Here is a 17,669-nt window from a genome sequence, read left to right as displayed (position 1 = left end):
ACATTCAATTTGTCAGGCCCCAAGTCATCCATATTTCAGAGGCCAATTTAATTCTTGAGTTTGCCACCTGGTTTAGATTTCTTCCTAAAGTCATACCTAAGGATTTGCATGGTTTCGGAGCCTTGGAGCCCTTTACTATTATCGAAGACTAGTTTACCAGGAATCCTCTGGATCAAAATTAAAACAGAGCTTAATAACACACCTTGGGAGCCATCTGAAAGAGAAAAATTCTGAAGCAGCATGTATCTGATAACTCACTATCTTTATATATACTCTCAAGCGTCACATGAAATCTCAACTAAATTGGTCTTTCTACATGGGGAGGATGGAGCTGTATTTTCATTTGGGTGAAATTATTATTAAAATCCATTTAAGCAACTAACAAAGATATTTTTAATGTTTAATGTTACTTAACTTTGGAAACAGAGTTAAATAACGCATTTTGAATGAAATTAAGTAAATAAAACTTATAAGAACCCCTTAAATACAGGGATGTGAAGAGACTCACTGTCAGTTAAGTTTTATATTAGTGATATAAAGCTAATATTTTATTTGAAAGGGAATTAAATAGAAAAATATTAAAAAAATAAAGATTCAATGATTAGAAGGTATATAACCATATAAGTAGGAGAAAATGCTTAGAAATTGCAGAGTGGTGACCAGTAAAAGTCACATAAAATTATAACGAAAGCCTTTGGTTAGAACAGCTCAATCAGTAGATTTTCTAGACCATTCTATCTCCAACATCTCTAAAGTGCTATCTTGGAACCAGGAGAGAATCATAGGGAATTTTTTTCTTGCGTTACAAAATTAAATTAAGTTATATTAAAGTATTTTTAAGAGGGTCATGCACACACTGGAACTTCACAGCATTCCCCACTAGGAATATAATTTGTATAAGGACTTGGGGGTATCCCAGAGAAGTGGTCAAAGAAATTTGAGACTCACAGTTGAAGGACCAGAGTGAAAAGATCAGTTCTCCAGAACAAGGAACAGTAACGGGAACATCTGTAACTTCTAAAGGGTAAGCTGCTTGTGTTAGGCAGCTAGGGCTCACCAAGTACCTATGCATACCACTTGATTTCTCAGCTTCCTCTGCAGTTAGGGCTCACAGACTGAGGCAATTAGGTAGGTGTGTGTCTTCCATTTCTCTCTCCATTATCCCACTAAGGCCAGACGGGATACTTAGAAGATCCATACGGTCCACTTTACCCCCATAAGATTCTATAACCATAAAACAAACTTCTGTTGTTTAAAATATTGAAATATATATACTTATTTGTATATATTAATATAATAATATAAGAAGGTTGGAAAGAATGTATATCTGTGAGCCCTGTTAGAATAATTCTTAAATGGTAAGGACCATAAAAGTAAAATAAGGCCAGTGTTAGAGATTTACAAAGAGAATACCAATTGCTAGAGAAAAAATTACCTCAATTTTGGAAACTATTATAATCCTCTGGAGTTTCTTATGTTTTCTGTCATTTATAATTAAACAAATATATGAATTCATACATTTCAAGTACTTATATAAGGTTTATTTTAAAATAATAAAACTTTTGTATTTTTTTTGAGAGAGAGAGAGAGAGAGACAGAGACAGAGCGAAAGATACAAAAATAAGTTATGGTTACCATCCCAGAAGAAAAGTTCAATTCTTTTATATTGAAAGATTCTGAAAAATTCTTAGGTTAGCTATTTTAATTTCTATGCATCTTCCTGTCAACCAAATTTTAAGGAAAATAATTGACTTAAATAATAGAGAATTTTTTTATTGCGATGTGTCAAAATAAATAAATTGCTATAAGAATCAAGATTTTTAACATGAAAATTGTCAAGATTTGCTGAGTCTGATTACATTTTTAAAGACTTGTTTAAAAATTTACAACATATTTATTGTATGTCATGGGTATTTAACTTTTGTCCTGTCAATGTAATACTCATAGGAAGAGGGAAAACATAGTAATTTAACTAGTAAATAAAATAATCTCTTAATCTCGTAGCAAGTGAATTTGATTTGGGTTAGAAGATACAGGTTCCAATCTAGACTCTTCTAGTGATTAGCTATTGTTGGGATAGGAGGACGCGTTTCTCTCCACATCTCATGTGTCTCATGGTTAAACACAAATGATAGTGTCCATTGTCTTCTAATAGATCAAATATGAACTTGTATAAAAACATTTTCTAAATTTTAATGACCCATAAAATGTTGTTAGTCACTTGCTTATGGTATAGATTAACTGGAAAAGTTACAAGTCTCCATCATGCTTTGCTGGGTAGATATGTCTGCAAAGCAAAAGATAGTGAGTGGTAGCGTCTGAATGAAAATATTGCTTTGTGATAAAAGTGGATGATATTTTTCCAAGCTCCAACTTTCTAGAACACCACAACTTTTGCGCTGAAGTTACTATTATGAGTATTGCTATTATATAACCATTCAGAATAATAAGCTGGCTATGGTTGGACCACTCAAATTTTTCAGTTTTGCATCTTTTCATTCAAAAGAAACAAACTTAAGTATTATGTATGGTAGTGACATTTGTTCGCAATTTTAAAAAACTATCCTCATTAATTTGATTGACTTTCCTCAAGCCTTCTTACATCCCATATCAACATGTCATTATAATGACAACTTAATCTGATGGCTTCCTAACTGAAAATAGTTTAATTTTTCAAGTGGCTGAGGTCATATACATAATATGTGAGTGGAGCAGCATAAGACAGTACTCTGATAGACAATTTCAAATTTATGGGTCTGTGTAGTCATTAGGGTGTGTCTACCTACCCCAAACCTCCACATGTAGATTGCTTTCCATGCCATATTTTTTTTTCTTAATGCATATCTATAATAACAACATGGTGGATGAATAAACCAACAGATGGTTTTATCTCAATGGCTGCATCATGGATTCATCGTTAGTTTCATGTCTGTGCTGCACAAGGAATGCTGGCTTTACTGCGGGCATCTGGCTGGCAGTTCCTTGGGGGGTTGTCACAAACATAATCCAAGAATCCCAGCTGTGTTTGCAGTTCCCTAGAGTCCACTCTGGCGTGAAAATGTTCTTATGAGCCAATCGAATTTTCTTGTTAATTTCGTGAACAGTGAGGACTCTTAAATTCTAAATCCCTAATAGCTACCCTGACATTTCTTTTGTTCAAATTGGTTGATAGGCAAAGATTTTTTTTCTGTAGATTTGTCAATGAGATTTAGGATTGCTGTAAAACAGAAGATGCTTTATTTCAACTAAATACAGTGATATAATGAGATAAACATATATAGGGTAATTAAATAATGAGGCCACCACTAGATGCAGTCACAAAGGTTTTGTTGTATTGTGTTTTAGCTCACCAAATAGAGACTAAAGCACAGTTTTTAGCCACACCTTCCTAATTTACCATATAAAGACAAATCCCTTCAGATTAAGTGTCTATAAAATATACTTGGGGAAATAGCAAGGTTGACCTTGTGGAGCTCAAATGATTTCTCTACAAATCTCCAGGTGAAATCAGATGATATATAACGCTTGCTTTCTCTTGAGTATAGACTGATGATTTGACACATATTATTATGGAATTGTATGTTAGTAAGATTTTCTATGAGCGTTGCATAATAAGCAACCCTGATACTTCAATAGCTTACATTAAAAACCATTTATTCTTTACTTACAGGTCTTCAAGATGGCTGAGCTATCTCTGCTATGGGCTTTGGGTGCATTTAGGTATTTTAAATGTATCTGCCACTCTGAGATGCAAAGTGAATGAACACTAGCTATCTAGAGTGGTTCTTATCATGGCAGAATTAATTAGGTAAGAGGCCAAACTAAAACACACAGGCATGTTTAAAACCTCTTTCAGAATAGGTTGTGTGTGACATCCCATCATATTCCTTTGGTCAAGGCAAACCACATAATCAAGCCAAATATCATTAGGGTGGAAATACGTACTTCTTCGCTGGTGGGGTGGGGAGAATGAATATCTGTGGTATAATTATACAATCTACTCATAATTTGTTCTTTGAATAACAAATATTAACTTTCCTTTCTTACACCCACAAAATATATTTACCCTACACCAATGAAGACTTCTTCCTCTCTCCAAAGTTTTAGGTTTTTATGGCATCAGAGTTGAAGTTCAAAATCTTATAATAATCTCTATATCATCTGCCCGTCTTCCCCCACCAACATTCAATGGTGGAATAAGACAGGATAATCTCCAAAAATGCCTGGTTTCATTGTTACCCACATCTGACCCCAAAGCCAATGTCATAAATTTTAGGTTTTCCTTTAGGTACTACTTGGTCCTAGTATCTATTTCTGTATTAGTTTACTTTTACTGTACCAGTGTTCCAAAACAGCATATGGAAGCATGCCAGTAACTTACAGCAAAACATAATTAACCCCCACAAATGGTCCTGTGGATTGGTTATGGCGTCTTTTCTCTAGACTATTGCTGAGGATTGGGTTGATGCCACACATCTGTTGTCCTGTGACCCAGGCTGAGGGAGCAACTGCCACCTGTGTAACTTTCTTTGTGGAGACATCAAAAGTGCAAAACAAGACAAAATACCCATGAGTATTTTATACTTTTGCTTGAATGCTACCTATATGTCCTGTTCTCTCATGTTCTGTTGGTGAAAGTAAGTCTTGTGGCCAAAATCAAAATCAGCAAAGTGGGGGATTTTATATTTCCCATCAAAGGTTTGAGGGGAGAGTAAATATTTGTGAACAAAATACAATCAGCCTTAAATGACTAAGTGGCTGTAGCCAAATAAAATGTAGTTGTAGAATTCATGGGGGAAAGTGTCTGGAGTTACCCGAAGAGGAAACTATTACCATTAAAATATCCTCCTTTGTTTCTTTGGATAATATTCTCATTAGGGTCTTCACAGTTCTGGTTGCACACAAAATTTGCTTTGCTAGAAAATTCCTTGTAGAAGAAGGTGCTGTGAAAAAGTAGAACCATGCAATATAAATCACTCAAATTGTAGGCCAGAGATAGTTATTCTTTTATTATGTTGAAAAGATTATTTTCAAGAGGCAATCATGCATTTCAAGACTATAAAATTAACATTATTAGCTCCTTGTTGTGAAATTGTGACCTTTTAAATTAAATAATTTTACATTTATGTGGTTACTAGAAAAGGGAATAGGAAATAACAACTAAAGAGCATTTTAAGTATTTAGGCTTATGATTACTTGGATTTCATTATCTGTAATGCTCATTGATGCCATGTACTATGGTTTATAATTTATTATAAAATATTTAAAGCTAAACTGGATGAAATACTCATAAATGCAAAGAAATTAACATAACAGAAAGTTACTCTCTGGTATTTTTTAAAAAATAAAAAGCTCGTTTGAAGAAGACTGTCTAGAGTTAAAAGTGGGTTAGTAAGCGTCTTAATAACAACATTATGCATTAAAATACCAATCAAGAAAGTAAGATATGTAACTATTATTCATTGAATTATAATAATTTTGGCATAATTTTTGTCATTATTGACCAAAATTATTTTTATGATAATGACTTTCTCAAAAGATTGCTATCAAAGAACACAAATACAAATTTATACAAATATGAATGCTTTTCTACTTTATGATTTTTCTTTCACTTACCCTTAGAGGATCTTCATTTATTCCTGCACAGGTGTTTCAGCCTTTATAATGACGTGGATTCAACTCAACAAACATTTATATAGCTCCAACCATGGGCAAGACACCATGAGGATATGAAGACAAAAACAGCCCTATAGTTGGTAATATTGTAATTCACTGGGGAGAATGTGTCTATTGTACTTTGTGTTTGAGAACAACTTGACCAAGTTTTTAAATGAAAAAAAACAAACCAAAAAATGAAAACTAATTAGTATTACAATAAAATAGCAGTACTTCTAGAAAAGATTTTGACAAAGTAATTGTCAGCTCCTCTCCCCGCCAGCCCACTAAAGTACTCAGTAGATTTGGTTCCAACATCATGAAATGACACTACTTGGACAGTGCCCTGTGGTAACCTATATATTTTAAAACCTATTCAGCAGAAATTGTTTCCATGGCTGCCGGCCATTGGGTGTGTGCAAATTCTAAAACTTGGCAGAGTCATGCTTTCTTCCATTTGACGTAATTTAAGCATCTTCTCTGGCTATAGCTTCCAGTGAATGCCCAAGCCTTTTGGAAAAATGTGCTAGAAAAAGCATTGAACTGGCCATTTGAATATGTAGGTTGTAGCTCTAGGGACATGGCCATATGGTTGTGTCTTACTTTAGTTTTTAATCTATTAAAATGAGGATTTTAAATATATCTTTTCAAGGTCACAGTTAGCTTCATTTCATCCTCTATGTATTGCTTCCCTTCTTAAGTCTCTACTGCAAAGTATAGAAGTTCTCCTGCTTCAGAATCACAAAACCTGGTCTCACACCCTGCTTGCTTTGTGGGTTCTGGTTTTCTTATCTCTAACAAAAGGACAGTGATGCCTTCGTCTCAGAGTTACTCAGAAGACTAAACTAGCTAGTCAGTACAGTGATTAAGTCACTGCTTAGTATGGAGTAGCTGTCTTCCCTTTTGGCCTCCAAGTGTCACAATTCCCTATTCCTTTCCATCTATACTCACATTTACCCATTTGCTCCTCTGGCCATTAACAAAAGGTCTTGACTAGGTGCTCAGAAGGTAGTACAGACGCGAGTCCCATAAGACTCCACGTGGACTTCTGTTGTATAACAACGATGATGGTCTTGGTGACCCTGTGATACTGTGGTAGGACAAAGCTTGTAGTTTATACAGGAAGATGGTGGGGAAGTCTAGCTCTACTGTGACATAGCTGGAGTAACTCTGCCATAGCTTAGCTGAGACACCCTAGGGCTGGTCCACCTGGAAATTCAGCTCTCAGAGAAAAACGCTGCTTGGTGTAATGTTTACCAAACTTCAAACTTTTGTTCTCATTTTTTTACCACCCGTCATATCATTTACTTATTTTTTTTCTTTCAAATGACCTAAACTAGTCACTATTTTAGTCAGCCTTGATCTAGTAAGAAAATCTGTAAGATCATGTATTTGATGTGCTAATTTTGTTGATTTCTTGAATATACAGCAAAGTATACATAATTATTAAAATTAAAAAAATCTGTATTTCACCTAAAACCATCTCAATAATATTTGAGAAATATTGGCTTCATTTTGATCAGAGCTGGTGAGTTGCTGTGTGGAGGTGAAGGGTTAGGTTTGTGGAGCGGGAAAGTAAATGTGTCTTGGGAGACAGAAGCTAGTGGAGGCTCCAGGTTTCCCACTACTGTTGAAGGGGGGCAATTCCTTGAGAGGTGGTTTGTATTGTGTTAAAAGCACGGATTCTTGGACTTAACTTCCAGGGTTGAAATAACAGCTGTCACCATTTAGCCATGTGTGACCTTGAGCAACTTGTTTAGCATCCACATGCCTCAGTTTCTTTACCTTTAAAACAGGGATAACTGAAAAATTTGAAAGCACTTATTTGTAAGGATATATATACCCCTATTTCATGGCAGCATTATTCACGGTAGCCAAGACATGGAAACAATGGAAGTGTCCTTTGATGGGTGATTGTATAAAAAAGATGTAGCACATGGATACAATGGCACACTACTCAGCCACAAGAAAAGATGAAATACTGCTATTTGCAACAATATGGATGGATTTTGAGAATATCAAACTAAGTGAAATAAGTTAGCAGAAAAAGAAAAGGACCATATGATTTCACTCATATGTGGAATATAAAACAGAAAGCAATAAACAGAACAAACAGGACAAAAAAAAAAGCTTATAGACACATAACGATATGGTAGTAACCAGAGGGGCAGAGAAGTGAGGGAGGGTAGTAAAGGGAAAAGGAGGTCAAATCTATGGTAATGGAAGGAGATTTGACTTTGGGTGGTGAACATACAATTTATAGATGATATGTTATAGGATTGTACGCTTGAAACCTACGTAATTTTATTAACCAATGTCACCCCAATAAATTTAATTAAAATACATTCAACAAAAAATAAAATCAATATTAATCATTTAAAAATGTTAAGTAAAAATAGAGATAAAAGTGTGATAGGGTTTCTGTGAGGACGAAATGAGTTAACATATATAAACTTTTCAAAACAGTGCCTGGCACATAGTAACTATAAGCTGACATTATCATCACCATCACCATCATCATCATCATCATCATCATCACCATGCTAAGGGAGCAAGGATCAAATCAATCTCAGAGTGTCCAATAAGATTATCCAGGGTGAAGACCTGAGTTTAGCTTTAATAGTCCAGCTAATATTTTACTAAAACATCAAGTCAAAAATTTTGGATCTTTTTTTAAAATAAGATAATTTGGCCTTAGTTCATAATGGTTAGACTACTTCTGGTAAGATTTTATGCATTCAATTTTCTGCTCCTCTGAAGTGCCAATGAAAAGATTTCATATTCAAAGCTGTATAATTTATTACTCTATACTGTGACTTAAAATCTATCTATCAAGGTTTAAAAATTTAAGTCAATAAAATACTGTCTATATCCTGGCCACAACTTTGAAAAGACATATCATGCAGAATTCATGCTATTTTAATTCTTCAGCAATTTATTGAAAAATGATATTCCAAATTGTGTTATTCACACAATGAATCAATAGCTGAGCTTTTTAAAATGCTGGAATAAAGACAGAAATTTGCCATACCCCAGGCACTTGGTTAATTGTGTGCATTAGTGTAAGTGCAAGAAAGCAAATCACACCTTATTTTTCAACTTTAAAGACAACAAATAAACTACTTTGTTTTGAAACAAATATGGGCCCCCATTCAAATGCTCTCCTTTTACTCTGTGAGGGCTGCCAGAGTCACCCTGTGGATGGGAAGTGGGTGTTTGCCAAGCGAATGGGGACTCTTCTCCATAGAAGGTTGCTGGTTTAGGTAATCTTGTTTCTGGAAGGATGTCAGGTGACTTCCTTAGGTGTGGAGATAAAGGAGCCAAGATTACAAAATGCTTTCTTTTCCCTGGCTTGTTATGAAACTTCAAGCTGGCATGGCTGGTAGTTTAGCAGGAAAAAAAAGAAACACCTGTTTCTGGTATTGCGTTGTGGCTTCTTAACCCCTTTTACAAGTTTTATATGTACAGTCTGAGTGTATCTGTTTTGATGGGTAACTCATGAAATAAGTGGTTGTTTGAACCATTTATGCAACGTCTAGGATAAAGATACTACAATTAAAAGAAGCGACTGGGAACAGTACATACCTTCATCTTTAATCGCCCCAAATGTTCCCATGTGTCTGATGATGGATACAAATATCCATGTGTATGTGTGTCACATGACTTCCATTCCCAGGGCTCTTTTATTAAATAAAATAGACAATATTGGTATTGGGTTGGAAAAAGGCATACCAGCTGTAGTTCTGATTCTGAATGAAGTCACCTTCTAGTTTACAAGGTAAAATATATGCTTGTAAGCAGTAATTTGTGAGAATTGATAGTATGAAGACTTCCACAAGGTAGATCTTATTCAAGGATTAATGAGCATGTATTATTACTGGTTTGGGGAAGAAATGGGAGGTCTGAGATGCTTTTTTTTCAGAAAGCCTGTATGATGTCTAGAGAGAGAGACCAGAATGGAAAGGTTAAAGAAATCGCAGAAGTACACACAGAGTTCAGAAAACATTAAAGAAAGATTGTTGGTCACCTGGCTGGTTGTGCTGGCTGATTTATGAGAGTAGGAAGTATACTACCATCTAGAAATATATAGAGGGTAAAATTGTGGAGGGCTTTGAATTCGGGACAAAAGAATTCAAAATTTATTCTATCAACTATGAAGAATAAATTAAAAGCTTTTGAGCAGTAGAATACATAAAAAACCTGTGCATTCTTTTATAATAGGAGCTTTGGGTGGCAGCAGTATGAAAAATTTTCCTACTAATTTTTGTATTACATTTTCTGCAAGTATATTTATGTTAATAGTGGAAGCAAATTAAGAAATTAAAATAATGAATATATGAGAAATATGTATTTCAGAGAAAGCAATTTGTTGATGGTATGTAAGATATTTGGAGGTATCAGGGCTGGGGGAAGCTAAAACCTAATCCCATGTAACTCTTTGGATTGTCTTTAGGCACGTCTATCTTGAAGTGATTCCTGCTATTGTCTATGAACTTTAAGAGTATTTTTATGTCATAAAACATATAAGAAATAATAGTCAGATCAAAAATTTGAAAAATCTGTTATACATGCAAGCAACGGAATGTATTCCACTTATAATAAATTAGGTTTCCAAAACAGGTTTCACACCGAAACTTATTGAAAATAGTTTTTTGTTGCTATGACAACCTAGAACAGCATTTGGAAACTAAAACATTAAAGGTGAGACAAGAAAGACAAATAGTTCATATTTAGCTAGATGGTATTCCTTTTCAATTTTTAAAATCCAGAGAGGAATTTGAATTCTCATGATGTTAAAAAATGAATGATTTTTTCCCTCTAAAATCACATAACGGTGCTACATTTGCATCCTTTGTTGGTGATTAAGTAAAATGAATGACCTCTCCTCCATTTTTTTCTGAATCTCAGAAGCCTTTATCATCTATTAGAGCTTTGATTACTTTTGGTAGATTCTGAACATTTAACCCTTAGCTCAGGATATTATAGCTATTTATTGATTGAAGCTATGGTTTTCAAAGTGTGTTTTATGAATCCTAAGAGTTCCACAAAATATCTCTATGGTTTCTTTGTATGGAGGTATGGTCATTATGGTCACTTAACTTAGGTGTTTTTTCTTTCTTTTAGGATTCACCTCAACACCACACTAGAAATTGCAATTGCGAAGCCCAGCAAAAGAACAAGGAGTTTCATAACTTAAAATGTTTGGGGTAATTTGATAAAAAATTATAAAAAATTTTTAAATCCTAATAACTTTTGCATTAATTTCAGATAAGTATTTGAACAATAAATGACACATTTTTATTTTTTATATAATATCCTCAGTAAACATGGGTTATTTTAGAATTCAGAAATGTAAAATTTTATTCTGTAATTGTAATTGTAGGCTTTAAAAGAATAGAAAGATGAACATTTTAGGACATTTAAGATCAATGGATGTATTGTTTCCTCTCTCTTCTTTTAATTGTATTATCTTTCTCTCAGATGTTACATAAGTGGTTAAAACAACCACTTACTTTCATTGAAGTCATCATTTACTGAATTCCTAATGTTATGCATTGAGAAATTAGGGTATTTTATAACATAGTATCTGCCCTAAAGCAAGATTGATGCTTGCACATAAAGAGACCTAATGTACCCAACTACTACTGATGAAAAAATAGTGTGATATTAAAAAATAAATAAAAGGAGGACATATTTTTTCTGGCAATTAAAAAAATGAACTTCAGCTCTGGCTGGTGTGGCTCAGTGGACTGAGTGCCAGCCTGCGAACCAAAGGGTTGCTGGTTTGATTCCCAGGCAGGGCACATGTCTGTGTTGCAGCCAGGTCCCTAGTAGCTGGTGTATGAGAGGCAACCACACATTGATGTTTTTCTCCCTCTCTTTCTACCTCCCTTCTCCTTTTGCTAAAAACAAATAAATTAGAAAAAAACAACCAAATAGAAAAAAAAATGAACGTCGTGTAGGAGTGATAGCCAACCACATGGAAAATATCAAGGTGTGAATGGATGCTGTTCTGGGCAAATGAAGGCTTTGCCAGACAAATAGGAATGTGTTCTCACGGTATTCATGGGAGGTGTTACTTGTGGGGGGATATAACTATGTGGAGGTAGAAAAACAAAATTTAGACTCTCTCACATTATCTTCTAGGAATACGCATCTGAATTTTGGATTCATTTTCACTACTCTCGCACAAAAAAATGCCTACAGTTAAAGTGAAACAAGTTCTGGGAAACAAGAGTGGGATGTTTAACCAAAGATTCTAAAATGCAAGTTTCATGGATTACACTGGAAAACCTCCTCCTTTGTGAACCTGATATCCTTCACCAAGGGCAAATAAGGTTGTGGAGGGTTGTTCAGAATTGCCACAGGAGTGAGGAAGTGTGAAAAAGACGAGACTGTCCTTCCTGAGCTGGATACAGTTTATGAGAGGTCCCTCTCCACCCCCACCCCCACCCCCGTTCTTGTGAACAGAAAAGGACAAGGGAGAAGTTCCAAAAGCTGGCTACAGGTGAAGGTTAAAGACCCTAATTCAGAGATTCTTTCATTCTATCATTTATTTATTTGATAAATTATCAGTTACCTAGCAATAGAGAATAAAACCAGCTCAGAATTCACAATCTAGTGGAGAAAGATCAACATTAAACAAGTAAACTGGTATGCACTTTTAGCAGAGTAAGAGCAGTATGTACTCAGTAAATGTCCACTAAATGAATAATAGATGCAGTTGCAGAAACAAAATTGGGGCGGGAAAAGCAGGGATCAATTTGGATTATGTGGTCAAGGAAGGTCTTCCTGTGGATCTAGGTGGATACAGAAGGACATTCAGTGTCTTTACTTTTTTTATGATCATCATAAAGCACCCTGACTTATTAGGTTGATTTAGGGAAAAAAAAATGTAGAATCGGGGAGAAGATGTCAAAGTCCTAGTAGCCTTCAACATGTTAGAATATGCCACGTGAAATAAGGTGTTTAGAGAAAGGTTGATGTAGAAGGGTGGGGGATTGATTAGGGGATTAAAATATTGAGGCCCTCTTTGGACCTCCATTTTATTCTAAAAATAAGTGTTTTTTTCAAATCATTAGAGTTACATGCTAATGTGCCCCAGAGGAGATGAACCTGAATCCGCAATGATTATTCCAGTCTTGTATTAAGAACTTTATATCTTTTTGTAATGGTTGTAGTATTTAACTTCATAAATATTAAAATATCTAAACCATTATTCTTGGTTTTTCAGTCTCAGGTTAAATGACTCCTATCCATTAGAAGAGAGAAGGCACTTAACTAATATATTCACTGTGATTTCTTGCCCCTCAAATGTCTTGAAAGCTCTTGAAAATTGTCTGCTTTATGAATCTTTGTGTCTGCTCTTTGGAGAGAAATATTACCACACCAATGCCTTATGTAACATGGTCAATTTATTTATTTTTTGAAATAAAGGATTTGAAGATAGAAATGAATGTATTTACTTTTTTGTATTGATACCTACAAGTTACCTGACAGTGTGTTCCTCACTATTCCCAAATTTCCATTTTGCTGTACTGTTATGTGCATTTGACACATGGGTCATTCACTCTTAGAAACAGTGACTGAACAGATAACAAAGTGACAATCATCTTTAAGAAGGATATTTAAATTGATATTTGTGGTCCTGATACCTTTGTTTTCCCCCAAATTCTCTCTAAATTTATATATCATGACACGTAACCCAGTTTATTGGTAGTATGGCTGCTTTGCCACCATTGTTTTCTAGTCACTTCATATATTTGAAGAAACATGAATATTTTGAAAACCATTAAAACATATTTCATGTTTTGAAAGTCTTTAGTTATTCCTCTTCATGGTACAATTTCCTCTTTAGTGAAATGGAGCACTTTTATAGAAAAAAGTCTTGGTTCATCAAATATTCATTTATAGCTTATGGTTTCTTAATTTAATTTTTTTTCACTCATTTTGTCACTCAGTTTTATTGTGCTTTGTTTGGATTTTCCATTTATGTGGCATCTGCAACACATCCATATTGTAGGCAGAAAACCTTAGAAAATTTTCCAGGACTCTTACTTTCAGAATAATTTAGAAATTAAAGAATAGATTATACCCCTTCATGATAAACCAACACCTTTATTTTTTATGGACAGAAAGAGACAGGGAGAGAAAGAAAAGGAAGGAGGGAGGGAAGGAAGAGAGGTAGGGGAGAGGGATGAAGGAAGACAGGAAGAAAAAGCCAATATTAGGGTTTTCTAACTTTAGAAAAATAGAATTGCAAAGCTGAAAAGAACTTTAGAAAGAGTTTAGCCTAGTGATTGGCTATTTCTTGGACTATGAAGCCTTATTTTTAGTATAAATATGTTTCTAAGACACCACATAATAACAATTATTCTTTCAGTAAATATTAATAAAAATATGTGGGAAAAACATTTTATTAATTTAGTAGTGTTTTAAAATTAAAATTGCATGTATATATGTTTGGAAAATTATTGCATATATGCAGATAACATATGACTTATTCTGCCTGGGGATAATTTTTTATGTACATAAAGATTAGAAGTGAAAAATTTATGAAATTACTAAGTTTTTCTGGGGCAGAATGTCACCCATTTGGGAAGCATAGAACTTTTCCAACCCATTCTTCTTCTATTCTAAATATTAAAACCAGAAAAGTATAGAAAATAACCCAAGACCATATTAACTGTAAATTAGGCTTATGTTTTTGCTAGCCAATTAATTTTTTCATATCACTGCACTCAATGAAGTGTTTGAAATACCTGCATATTTCTGGCTAGGCACTCAAAGCAAGCGTAGCTTTAGCTTATGGGGTTTTCTTTTTTGGTCTGATTATCTCAATTTTATTTTGTTGGATTAATGTATATTAAAACAGATTTAGTAACTAAGCCAACATTAGAATAACAAGTATTGGTTTATGTTAAAATTATAATAATAACACCTGCTTATATTGTGTTAAATTAATAAGGAGGCACTAAAAGGAAATTTTACCAAGTTGATATTTAGTTAGACATTCACATAAATTCATAGGATTCTTTAGATCTAAGATATGTCTCTGATAATTGAGTTCCTTAAGTATTTTTAATTCATCACCTGAATGGTCAGAGCATGTAACAGACTCCATATTTCCTAAGTTTAAATTTTAAATGAGAGGAAGGTGCATTTTTTTGTAGTGTATTTAATTCTTCCTTAAATTTCTAATAGCATTATGAACAGTGGCTCTCCCTTGGACAGCATTGTAATGACCACTTCTGGGATTACAAGGAGAACAGACCTAGCTTTTGAATAAGGTAGGTCATGTGTTTTATAGCACAGACATGTTTTTAAAGAATAAGTAAATCTTGGGGGAATTTGACCAACTGCTCATGCTTGTATTTGAGCCAGGTACATGCCCACACATCTGCGAAGGTGTCATTTCTAAAGAATTGTGAGGAAAACCCTGGAATTCAATGCTTTCTTCCTGCAATCAACAACTAACCATTATTTGGAAAACAAACAAACTAAAAAACATTTCTTGACTACTACCAAAGTGGTTATATAGTAATGGTTTTATTTTTTCACTTTTAAATTATTTTATTATTACCTGGCTCTATTATTGATAATGCTTAAGAGAACCATTAACCATCATTAAATAAAGTGTAATAGAATCAATAAATTAGTTAATACTAGATTCCATAAACACTTCAAATATATTACTATAAAGTTGTAATAATTGAAAGCATTGTAACAGACCCTCTTCGTAGACCATTGCCGTGGACTGAATGTTTGCGTGCCCCCCAATTCATCCTATCCCCAATGTGCTAGTATTAGGGGTGGGACCTTTGGGAGGTAATTAGATCAGGAGATTGGAGCCCTCATGAATGAGACTTTTGCCCTCATAAAAGGGGCCACGGAGAGCTCACTCGCTCTCTTTCCCCTATGTGAGAATATAGCCGGAAGTTTGCAGCCTGCAACCCAGGAAAGTGCAACCCTCGGTAGAACCGAGCCATTCTGGTAGCTTGATCTCAGATTTCCAGCCTCCAGAGCTGTAAGAAATAAATTTCTGTTGTTTATAAGGCACCCAGTTTACAGCACTTTGTCATAGCAGCCCGGACTGACTAAGGCAACCGTATTTGCTACTTCTTGTTCTGGACATATGAATGAATCCTGAGGCTGAAGCCGCTGTCTAGAGCTGCACAAGTGAGAAGCCGCTGATTGCACATCAATGCCTGGAATTCAGACTGTCTGTCCTGGACACTTATTATTGGACATGTGAAACAGATGTTCACGGAGACTTGCAGATACTTGAAAGGAAATGGGGAGAGGGAAGGAGTAATTTGTATATTTGGGAAATACAGATTCCATAGTGTACTGTTAAGAACCCTGATGTCACTTTTCAAAACTTTGGATTCCAAATATTGTTTCTCAGTTGATGATTCAAGGCTTCTGGAGACTCAGCAATTGTGCCAGGGATTTCTTTGGGATAATTGTTTTTGAGATCAGCTTTCTGTTTTGGGGCTTGAAGGGATGAAGAGACGTACATTGTGGAATCAATGTTGAACTCATCCTAATCAGTGTGAGGTTCTTATCTGAATTTTTTTTAAATTGAGCACAGAATTGTGTGATGGACCTCTGTCCCGATTGCCAGTCACCAGTCACATGGTCTGGTCACACTTAGTTTCAGGGCCTCTGAAGGTCCAGCTCTATGCATGGATACAACCTTCCTTACAAAACCTTAAGGCTGTTCTTGAGGGGGCCCTTATCTCCTTATTTTTGAAAGGAGTTTTGAAACTTCTCATTTTGTTCCATTAACATGGGAATGAAATATGTTTGCTACAGAAAGTCATTTGTCTCTGGTGATACCTTATACATTATCCACAGAGAAAAACAATGAAAGTAATTTGTTACAAAAAAATTAATGAGTATTTGTTGTTTCCCATGATGCCCTATAATTTTATATTTTAAATGCAATTTTGCTGAAAATTTTAGTTGTGTATCTTCTACTACACTATATAAAAAAATTACTTGAGAGATACTTCCCTACCATGTTCTCCAAAAGGAATATCTAGTATCACTCGTATTCTGTATTTGAGACCACCCAAAATGTGGTCTTTGAATTTAGTGATGATCCATCCATATGTTTGCTAGTGATGGAAAAACAAAGAAAAAAACCCCTAGACATATCAGTCAGTCCCCTTAAAATCATCCTACCTAAAAAGCCTTTAATAATTTGTTTTCCTGGTAAGTCAAGCTGCCAAGCAGCCCTAATTAAACCAGTATGGCCACCCTGAACTGATTAAATCCAACCTAAAGAAACTGTATTTTAGGATGTCTGTACAACCCTCTTGAAGATACAGTTGTTATGATTTGGGTTTTCTGAAGAACAAAACCCATGGGGCTCCCCTTGGCCAATAAGAGCTCCAAGGACCTGTTGCCTTTTCAGACATCAGAGACACTGGGGGCACCGGGAGTCTGTTGAAACGTAGGACATTTATCCAGTGCTTGTATTGTAATCTGCCGATTGTCCTTCCCAAACAGGGACCTTTTCATGATAACTCTGGGCTACACCAATATCTAGGAGTAGGATGGCCTGACAGGAGAAAAAAGCTCCTGTTCAGAATCCTAGTTGTGCAGGCATTTGGAGAATTAAACTCAGGTCACCAGCCAAAGAGGTTCATCACCCTCAACCTGGACCGCTGCTGGAATATTCCTGCAGAAGTACCTCATTCCTCTGTGCTAACCGTGACGCGCGGTCATGACTGTATTTCTGTCTCCACACGGGACAGTGAGCCCCTGGAGCATTCTCGGATACCAGCCACACCGGTCTCTTTGAAAGGGCTCACGAGGCTGAGTAATCCTCTGTTGCCTTATAGATTTTTCAGTTATCCATTCAAAATCCCAGCAATGCTTGTTTCTTTTGGACACTTAGGTAGTGGTGAAAGTAAAAAATCCATATTCTCTACAAGATTGATTAAGTGTCCATGGCCTAATACTAAATTAGTATTTTCATGGTTATACAAGGAAAAATAAACTGG

The sequence above is a fragment of the Pteronotus mesoamericanus genome, unplaced genomic scaffold (genome assembly GCF_021234165.1).
Source record: "Pteronotus mesoamericanus isolate MK-2021 breed Mesoamerican mustached bat unplaced genomic scaffold, CSHL_Meso_final contig_116, whole genome shotgun sequence".
In the NCBI taxonomy this organism is placed as follows: Eukaryota; Metazoa; Chordata; class Mammalia; order Chiroptera; family Mormoopidae; genus Pteronotus; species Pteronotus mesoamericanus.
The sequence above is the reverse complement of the archived record's forward strand: the minus strand, read 5'-3'. Positions refer to the sequence as shown.